This window comes from Mus musculus, chromosome 4 (genome assembly GCF_000001635.26).
Source record: "Mus musculus strain C57BL/6J chromosome 4, GRCm38.p6 C57BL/6J".
NCBI classification, from domain to species: domain Eukaryota; kingdom Metazoa; phylum Chordata; class Mammalia; order Rodentia; family Muridae; genus Mus; species Mus musculus.
In genome coordinates, this window is record NC_000070.6 from 101,660,708 (window position 1) to 101,670,081 (window position 9,374).

Below are 9,374 nucleotides of genomic sequence, written 5' to 3' on the forward strand. Positions count from 1 at the left end.
CCCCTTCTGAAACTGGTGTCCATATCAGCAGGTACCCCACGTGCCACAGCTATGTGTTTGTAAGTGTGCCTCCATCCTGCATCCCAGCCATGTAGAGAACATGGTAGTGTTTGGGATGGGACAGCCCATCCTCTCCTTGGGCCTGGGTTCTCAGTTGCTTTCATGTTCATAGATGTTTATTTGATTCCCCCCAAAGGAACCCAGGTGCATTTCTTACAGACCTCCAGAAATCTACCTCTTAGTTTACCTCCTCATTGAGGATTTTCCAGAAGCTGAAATGTCATTATGTTCATGACACCTCTGACACTCTGAAAGGAGTGCTCAGATGACATCCCAAAGTGTGCTTTCTCATAACTGACTAAATCAGATTTTGTATCCTAATAGAACCAAAAATGTCTGTAATGATGCTAGCATTTTCCACACATCGTATTTAATTACAGCCTGGGCACCTTATTATGTAGATGAATGTAACCCGTGTTTTTCTAGTCTCTCTATGTTGCCTAGAGAATTCCCTTTGTTTACAACAGTCCTAGCTTACGAGTTATGATTTGCTTCCAGACGGTCAGGCTGCAAGGGTAGAGTGGTGGTGTACGCAACCCAACCGTGCTACTAAAGGTCATGAGTCTGTTCTCAGGTGCAGGGTGTGGGATGAAGTGAACACTTGTCACTTAACACTTCAGCGAAGGCTCTTATGCACAAAGATTCTATTATGCTATTTGGTAGGAGAACCAGAGGATTTATTTTCCAGTGCTTTTGTCTAGATGATCTTGGTATGAACTTGACTGGCTGTGATCTGCTCTTACATTAGTTGAAGAGGAACGGTCTCAGTGCTGAGGACAGTCTCCCTGGGGACAGCCTCCCTTGAGAGGAGGCAGACGTGGGTGCAGACGAAGAGGCCAGGTTAATGTAGACCCGACTCTATCAAAGGGGTGGAGAGATGCCTCCGTGGATAAAGAGCTTGCTACCAAAGTGAGAACAGAGTTCAGATTCTCGGCAACTGTATGACAAGCTGAGTCGGCATAGTGGCCCACCAGTATTCCAGCACGCGGGACACTTGAGAAGTGGGCTAGCCAGACTAGCCCAATTGGAGAGTGCAGAGCAGTAGAGGAAAATGCCTGACATTAACTTTGACCTCCACAAGTATCCCACATATCTGGGTCTATGTACATTTATGCACGCGATCACATACGCACGGAAGAAAGTATTGGAAAAGGGAGACAAATCTAACCCAGTACAGACAGTCCCCAGTACAGTGGTAATGGATTCCTTCCAGGCAGACACCCAAATGTGAAGGGACACAGAAGGAACTCTTGGTCCTCATGTTCTATATATTAGGGAAGATCGGATCTGATGTTCACAGGTGGGTTTGGGCAACTAGGTCACAAGTTAGTTGTTTGTGTTACCTCACCAGCTGCACAGTTAAGTTACTAGAAACAGAAACTTGGCAACACTGATGCAAGTATAAAGGTCCCCAAAAAGAACAGTTCCCAAGGAAAACTAATAGGTAACAGTCTTGAAAGGACTCTCTGTCCTGAGCACTGGGAATATGGGCCAGGTGGGAGACTTGAGACTGTTCAGTGGAGCACAGCACACTTTGGAGATTGCAGTGGGTTTCTTCAATGTTGACTATCCAAAATGGATGCTACGACACTTCTCACACTTCTAAATTAGTGGATAATAAATGCATGCATTCATTTTCCTTTCTCCAAAAAATTAAAACTTATCAGTGCTAATAATTGTCATGCAATTACTAACTACCGGTGCTTTGGCTATCATCTATTTATCTGATGGCCATTCACTTTATAAGTTAAAGCATGAATGTACCAGGCTTCTGTCTCAAGACTTCATTCCCTCTGTCATCATATTCTACCCAACATACCAGTTCTTAGAGCTCTCCTGAAACAATGCTTGCCCCCCTGACACTGCCACAGTTCTCTAGCACATCCGTGACAAAACAGCCTGCACTCCAGCAAGCCAGGCTTCAGCACCCACTCCACCCCCAACAGCCCCCTTCCTTGGAAGGTTTTGATCCAGGACCTCAGTATGGAGCTCTGGCTGTCCTGGGATTCACTGTAGACTAGGGTGGGTTCAAATTCACTGAGATCCTCCTGCCTCTGCCTCCTGTGTGCTGGGGTTAAAGGTGTGCACCACCACATCCAGCCTTTAATAAGCCTGCTAAAAAAGCCAAATAAATAGTGAAATGATAAAAACTAAAATAAAATGTGTGTATGAGAGAGAGAGAGGCAGAGAGAGACAGAGATTGAGAGTTACTCAGTAAGGCTACATTGGAAAGAGGGAAAGAGGTCCAGTTATTTAAGTCCATCTTTTGAGTCCTAACATGAAGCTTAGGATTAAATATCGAGATCTATGCATAATTAAGCAGTTTGGTCAAGATGTCATGTCTCTGTTCCAGTCTCTCCTCAAGGAAGTCTGACAAAGCTACTGCGTGAGGTTTATTTCAGGTGCAGTGGTTTGAATAGTTTGACCTCTATAAACTCCTGTGTTTAAATGCTTGGCTCACAGGGAGTGACACTATTAGGAGGTGTGTCCTTGTTGAAAGAGGTGTGTCCTCGTGGGAGGAAGTGTGTCACGGTCAGGGCAGGCTTTGGGGTCTCATGCTCAAGCTCCACCGAGTGAGGAAGAGACAGTCTCCTCTTGGCTGCCTTTGGATCAGGATGTCAGACTCCTCTAGCACCATGTCTGCCTGCACACTACCATGCTTCCTGCCGTGATGATAATGGACTGAACCTCTGAAACTGTAAGCCAGCCCCAAGTAAATGTTGTCCTTTATAAGAGTTGCCTTGGTCCTGCCGTTGTCCTCACAGCAGTGAAACCCTTACTAAGACATCAGGAGACAGTTTCCTTGTCTGACTGGACCTGTGTAATCCATAAGGAATAAACTTCAGCCGTACATTTCCTACACTCCGCTCTCTGACTTGGTGAGTTCTTGCTGGCTCATGGTATTAGTTACTTCTCTGCTGCTGTGACAAAACGCCATGTCACTATCCACTTACTGAAGATCTTATTTGAGGTCATAGTTCTACAGGGTTAGGCCCCCTCATGGTGGCTGGAACTGGACGCTGAGAGCTATCGAGGACTCGTATCTTGAACTCCAAGCATGAAACAGTGAACTGGAATTGGCCCACGGCTTTGAAACTTCAAAGCTTGCTCCCTTCCCTGAACAGGGTTCTCAACTGGGGACCAAGTGTTCGTACATTTGAGCCTGTGAGGGGTGTTTGCATTCAAACCACCACACTTGCCTTTACCTTTTATAGGCAGATGGCTCACATTTCTACCTCTAGGACAGACTCCTCTCACCCCCAGAATATAGCTGGCAGTGTGTCCTGTTCACTTGAGTCTCGACTTGACATTAAAGGTCAAGTTCTTGTTTCTCCTTAAGCCTCCAGTTTCTTGGGCCAAGACACTTGGAATCTTTGAAAACTTCTTTCTTTTTGCCATTTTTCAAAACTTGCCCTCTACAATTGGTTTTGGTATATTCAAAGAGCTGTGCGGCCACCACCTCTAATTTCCAGATGTGGTCACCATCCCAGGTGAAGTCGCCTATGCTATAGCAGTTACTCATTTTCCCTTCCCCGCCCCTTAGCAACTCCAGGGAATCCTGTGGCTCTGGAGCCTGTCTCTATAGGCAACCGGTGTGCAGCGGGTCTGGGGAAGCAAGCGTGCGTTGCAGCCCCAGATTAAGGCTGGGTGGGAGGACTTAGCTTGATGTTTTCTCTTGTCTCTTACCTCAGCAAAGTAGCTTAAATGTTTAGACAAATGGTTCTCAAAGAGGGTGTCCTGGAGGCCCTTCCACATTTATTTACACAGTACTTTCCAGAGGCTCTATGAAGAGCGCCCCCTGGTGGCCACTAATGCAGTGTATCCTAGCATAGTCTGGTGTTTAGAAATGTCCAGAATTCATGTGGATATTAAAATGTACATTTTTAGAAATTGACTTGTTTTTCGCTTGCTTTTTTTCCAGTTATGCCTGTTATATCTACAAACCCATCATCCCAATAAGTGGTTCTCTAAAAATTTCCCAAACAAGTTAAAATACAAAATAGCCCTGTAATTGCTGTGTTGTTTTGAATATGAAGTGCTTACCACAGACTCGTATGGCGAACACTTTGTTCCCAGCTTGTGCTGTTCTGGGAGGCTGGGGGAAGCTTTGGGAGGTAGAATCAGCTTGAAGGATAAAGGTCTCTGGGCATAGATCCTTGCAGTGTCCTACCCCAGGCCCCTTCTCTCTGCTTCTGTCCGCCACGGCATGAACAGCTTCTGTAGCTCTCCTGCCACCAGCAGGACCAGAAACTCAGAGCCAAGCCACCAAGGACTGACCCTCTGAAGCTGTGAGCTAAATAGTATTTACAAAAAGTAATTAGGGTAGTTAGAAACTGCAGGCATGTGCTGGCTGGGACACTGCTCAGATGATGGTCACAATGAAAAGGAGGTCTGAGAAGCCATGCGTGGAGGCACATACCTGTGAGACCCAGCATTTGGGAAGCGGAGGTATTAAAATGGCCAGGGTGGGCAACATACTATGGTACATGGCAACTTCATACAACTTATGTGTCAATTAAGAAAACAAAGATGAGGTGGCCAACACTAAATGAACTCCTTTTGTGGGGGAGGAGTGAGCTTTTTGTTTTCTTCCTTTCCTTACTGGGTTTTTTGTTTGTTTGTTTTTGCATTATTTTCCCTTTGAGAGAGATAGAAGATGAGACTGGGTAAGTAGAGAGGTGGGGAGGATGTGGGAGGAGCTGAGGGAGGGGAAAGAATATGATCAAAATATATTGTATGAAAACATTTGATTAAAAAAAGATAAAAAGATGAAATTCTAGGAAACTTACCCTTTCTTTCTCTCATTTTCTATTTAGATCAGTTTGTGAATCTATTCCCCCCCCCCAAAAAAAAAACAAGGTATGGTCCAGAGGCCAGACGGTACTCATTGACATTTCTAGATTCTTGTGTCCCAGAATAAAGAATTTGATGAGCAACACAAGGGTAGTGGTAGAAAGAGAGATAAGTTTATTGAGGAAAAAAGGAGGGGCATTTGTGAGGATGGAAGTGGGTTAGAGAACTGGGCCAGGTCCATGGCTCCAAAGCCTGTGGCCATAAGACTCCTGGTCATGTATATGTCGTTGACCTGGGATCCACTTCATCCCTCACTCAGAGATCACAGGAATTCTCTAGAAAGCACATACACTATTTTTTCACAGGTAGACCTGTGCAAAGAGGTTCCAGTTTGTGCCAGCTGACTTCTTTTGTGTTAATTTTTTAAGAATAAAAATGTCAAATATTTGTGTGTAATGTGTGTGCTTCTTTGTGAGGATAATTGTGGCTACACACATTCCAGGACGCACTGGAGATCAAAGAACGATTTCAATCTCCTAGTTGGCCAAGGGGCTTCCAGACAGTCTTCTGTGCCTGCATCTCATCTCTTGCTAGAAGCACTAGAATTACGGATGGGTGCTGCTGAGCCCATCTTTATGTGGGTCTGTGTGTGGCTTATGAAGATTTGATCTCAAGTTTTCATGTTACATAACAAGCACATCTTCTCAGCCTTCTTATATTAATCTTGATCCCTCTTTTCCCACCCTTATTGTCTTAGTCCATAAACTAATATGCAAAAAATTATCTGAAACGATGTTTAATCTTTATATGCCATCTTGACTGGGTGGTGGGTGCTTTGGATGTGTCAGTGAAACATTTGTGGATGATATTAACATTTGGCTAATTTTTCCCAGGGAAGTAGATTTCCTACTCCAGAGTGTATGGGCTTCATCCAAACACTGATGAACTGAAAGAGGGAGAGGGGGAGGGAGGGAGAAAAGAGCCAAGTAAAGGAGACTTTCCTCTCTCTGCCTGACTCTTTTAGAACTGGGGTAGAGCTAGTCTTCCTTTGGACTTGGATTCAACTGAACTGACATCATTGACACTCTTGATTCTCAGCCTTTGGACGAAGATTGGGACTATACTTGGGTGTCCTAGGCCTTCAGCTTACTGACGACAGACCTTGGCAAATCTCAGTCTGTATGATCATATGAACTAGTTTTTCATAAAAAGCCACTCTGTCTGTCTGTCTGTCTGTCTGTCTGTCTGTATCTATCTATCTATCTATCTATCTATCTATCTATCTATCATCTATCTATCTATCTATCTATCTATCTATCTATCTATCTATCTATCAATCATATACCTGCCTACCTATCTATCATCTACCTTTCCACTTGGGTTTGTTTCACTGGAAACCCCAGAGTTATGTTTTTCATTTTCTTGTTGTTGATTTTTTTAAATCTACCTGATCTGACTTCAGCTTTATGCTGCCTGTTTCTAGTTGCCATATGGCAACTCCAATTCCAGTTTGCCTGGCACTGAACCCCAGACATCCCAGAGAATCCAAATCTGAAGTCAGAGCTTACAGTCTTCTTACTGATTTTCATCATTAGTTACTGCTGAGATGCTCATTGCCTTAAATTACATGACCTCTACCTGGTGGAGGGATACTATTGGCACAAAAGTGGCTTAAAACCATGGGCCCTTCCCTTCTTAGATCTTGTGACTTTCCCATGGTTTTCAAGGGGACAGGATGTAGTCTTCATTGCTCAGATATGTATCTATCCAATGGAGTTCATTATTAACATGTTAATTTTCCAAAAATGGATCTACAGTTCAATTCAGTGCCATCAAATTTCTAGAAAAAAATGGAGAAATCAGTGTACTAGTACTTGGGAGGCAGAGGCAGGGAGAGCTCCATGCTTGGCTAGCCTGTTCTATGAAGTAAGTTCCAGGATAACCAGGGCCACACGGAGAAACCCTGTCTTAAAAAAAGAAGAAGAAGAAGAAGAAAACAACAACCACAACCACAACAAATCCCAAGGAAACAACTCCCCAAAACAAAACAAAAAGAAAGAAAATTAATATATTATTTGATTTTTAGAGTTGTTGAGGAAACCTGTATAAATCAATGGATCAGAATTCAAAGTAGAATATATATATATATATATATTTTTTTTTTCCATATATCCCATATATGGCCAAAGTTTGATTAGAAAAAATTCTAAAAAAATTGAGATATATAAGTTCTGTGATCATATAGAGTATGCCTTAAATTGGACAGAATTATTTTTGTATATAAGTACACAGTAGTGGCCGTCTTCAGACACACCAGAAGAGGGCATCAGATCCCAATATAGATGGTTGTGAGCCACCAAGTGGTTGCTGGGAATTGAACTCAGGTACCTCTGGAATAGAAGTCAGTGCTCTTAACTGTTGAGTCATCTCTCCAGCACTCTCCCCGACCCCTTTCCTTGCCCCAGCAGAAACTCTTATAAAGGAAAATATTTAATTGGGGCCAGCTTCAGAGTTCAGAGGTTTAGACCACTGTGGTCATGGTGGAAAACATGGCAGCATGCAGGCAGACAAGGTGTTGGAGAGGTAGCTGAGAGTTCTACATCTGAATTGGCAAGCAGCAGGAAGAGAGAGTGACCCTGGCCCTGGCTTGAGCATGTGAAACCTCAAAGCCCACCCCCAGTGACATATTTCCTCTAGCAAGGCCACACCTACTCCCAAAAGGCCACGTCTCCCAATAGGGCCACTTCCTATGAGCCTGTGGGGACAATTTTCATTCAGACTACCATAGTGGCTGAGATTGAGCCTAGACAGAAGCCAGCAAGCCACATTCCCGGGTGATCTCTGTTTCAGTTACTTACAGGTTCCTATTTCAAGCCCCCTGCTTTGTCTTCTCATGATAATGGAATGTAACTCTGTAAGCCAAATAGCTGCTACCCCATTCCAAGTTGCTTTTCACCATGGTACTTATTACAAAAACAGAAAACAAACTAAAATACCCTCCTTAGGTAGCTTTTTGTGTGTGTGTAGAGAAGCAAAACATAAGTAAACTAATAATACATTGTGCTAATGAAAGTGAAAAGACAGCTGGATGTGGTGGTGTGTGCTTTTAGTTCCCGCACTCAGGAGGCAGAGGTGGGCGGATCTTTGTGAGTTCAAGGCCAACCTATTCTACAGAGTGAGCTCCAGGATGGCCAGCCAGGATTGTTAAACAGAGAGCTCTGTCTTGAAAAAAAGAACAAAAGAAAGTGAAAAAAAAACAATAAAGGAAAAGATACAGACTCTTATGAATATGGACATGGATGTGGGCAGGTAATGGAGACTTCTGCCCATGACACAATAGTCTGGAAAAGTTTATTCAGTCTATGGCACCTGAAGGACATAGAAGACAGTCCAGGCAGTAACGAAAGGATAATCCAAAAGGAGGGATAAGCAAGGGCAGAGTCCTGAGCTAGAACACATCTCCTCCTGGCTTGTAGCCTGAGAGGTGGATAATATGGTTAAATCCATTAATTGTGGGATGGTTGGTTATATCCCCCAGGACCTCAAAGGTCCTTGTAAGGATTTCAACATTTACTTAGAGATGACTACCTGTACCTGGCAGGAGTGAGGTCCCCCACCCCCCACCCCCACTTCAGCTCTCAGCCTGTTGAGATAATAGACCCTAGGGAACTGGAATTTCTCCTGGGAGTCTTCTCTTTGCTGACCTGTTACCAACTAGAGGAGGTTTGTTTCCTGGAAAGAGTTTTCACACAGCACTGGCAAGTGTGAAGCAGGAGCTGAGACAATGCTATGTTGGCGATGGGCCACATCTTGACCAGGAAGGGCAGCTTGCCTGCCGTGTGAATTGACTTTCATATCCGGACTCTGAGCTCAATATTTGGTCCTCTTTTCAATATGGCTACAGTGAATAACTCTTCCTCTGCCCAGCCTCGCTGGTTTTCTCTGTAATTAGCCTACTGGGGATAGGTGGCAGAGCCTCGCTTGTTAGGGCTGTCAGGGCCTGAGGTATGACCCTAAAAACCTCTGCTAATGAAGCTAGAACAAGAGGGTTTTGAGAAGGCATGATTTGACTCCTAATGGGTTTGCTCTAGTGTGTTTTAATTAAAAGTATTCTGTAAAGAGAGGGGGAAAATTGCTCTTCCAAAAAAATCGCTTTTCCAAATCTGTCTTTGAAAGAAAGAAAAGAGAACAACAAACAACTGGAAAATAAACCAGTGCATTTGCCCAGGGACAGATGGCAAAGGCTGAGAGTGAGTCACAGAGTCACAAACATGACCGTTCTGTCAAAAGTGCTCAGGAAATAGCTCGGTCCCTAATTAATAATTCCATGCCGATAAATCTAGCTGGTAGCAAGTGGAATGAGATAAGATCTTATGGGAACATGCTTCCAGTAAGGTTGGCAAAGAATTCTGTGTAAACTTAACAAGAACTGAAACTCTGGCCTAACAGTTTATCTCTGAGGTGTGAGTCATGTCCTTAGCAACGACTGCCTGGTTCTGGTATTGGGCATTGAGGCAGAG